Genomic DNA, 1308 nt, shown 5'->3' with positions numbered 1-1308 from the left:
CTTCTGCATTTTCCAAGGAAGAGTAAGAACTTATGGAGCCAAAAGAGGTCATAAGTGCAAGACACGGTTTTCTCATTGCCCAAACATTAACAACTTGGGAGCACAGCTTGGCCATGCAAAGGCAGCTACTGCTGATTAACTTGTAGGTTTCACACTTGCTAGTTTAACAACCATTACTCCTCAGCTTTCTTGTTTTCACATGGGTCACCATGTCTGAAAATCTTCTCTGATAATTACAAACTGGGTATTTGGGCTTTCCCTTCTCCTAATGGCTTATTTTGCATTAATACTAAGATTTCTCCCAGTGTTGGAAGTCAGGACATCTAAGCATGATTATTTGTTTTTCTGATATCTTGTTCCCAGTTTTTATTTCTGCATTAGGATAGTATAGGTGAACTATATTTACTTTTACAGTGTTAATAATAAGTATCTTCACCTTATATGCGTCTGTAAAAAAAATCTCTAAATAATTTGAAAATATGAACTTATCTGTATGACTAATTACATAGGACTTTTTTATATCTTTTGTCATTAAAAACAAAATTCTAAGCCTATTTAACTTACTGTAGATGTCTGCCAAATCATCTGTACTCTCTTTATGTCAACAGACAGAATTTTATTTTATTAGTTCTTTATGATATCTATTCTAATAGCCACTACGTTAGTTAGGATTCTGTAGAAAAATGAAACCAAGGGAAGGAGAGGAGTAAGAAGTGAAGGAAAGAGAGAGGGAGCCGGGGACAAGGAAGGAGACAAAGTGAGAGGCAGAAAAGGAGATGGATTTATCTTAAGGAATTGGCTTAGACGATTGAGGGAGTTGGCAAGTCACGAAGCTGTACGAAGACCAGCAACCAGCAAACTCAGTCAAGAATTGATGCTTGTCTAAGTTAGAATTTTTCTCTTCTCCCAGGAAACCTTAGTTTTTGCTTTTAAATCCTTCAACTGACTTAATGAAGCCTAACCACATTATAGAAGGTAAATCTTTCCTTAAAGTAAACAGATTGTAGATATTAGCCACATCTACAAAATAGCTGTAGTTCATATCAACACCTAGATTAGTTTGGTTAAATTACTGATATTATGGCCTAACCAAGTTGACACAGAAAAAAAAAATTACAGCTATGAAATATAATAAAAGTATGCAATTTCAAGTGCCTATTTCACCTTTTATAAATTCTAAATACCAATATACTAGATAATATTATGATCTGTGCTTGCTTAAAAGTTTTTGAAATAAAATATATATTTTTCTACGACACCAAACGCATTAATATTCACATACAAAATGATAAAATCAAAATAATTATG

The sequence above is a fragment of the Pteropus vampyrus genome, unplaced genomic scaffold (genome assembly GCF_000151845.1).
Source record: "Pteropus vampyrus isolate Shadow unplaced genomic scaffold, Pvam_2.0 Scaffold25, whole genome shotgun sequence".
Taxonomy (NCBI): domain Eukaryota; kingdom Metazoa; phylum Chordata; class Mammalia; order Chiroptera; family Pteropodidae; genus Pteropus; species Pteropus vampyrus.
This window is presented reverse-complemented; position numbering follows the sequence as displayed.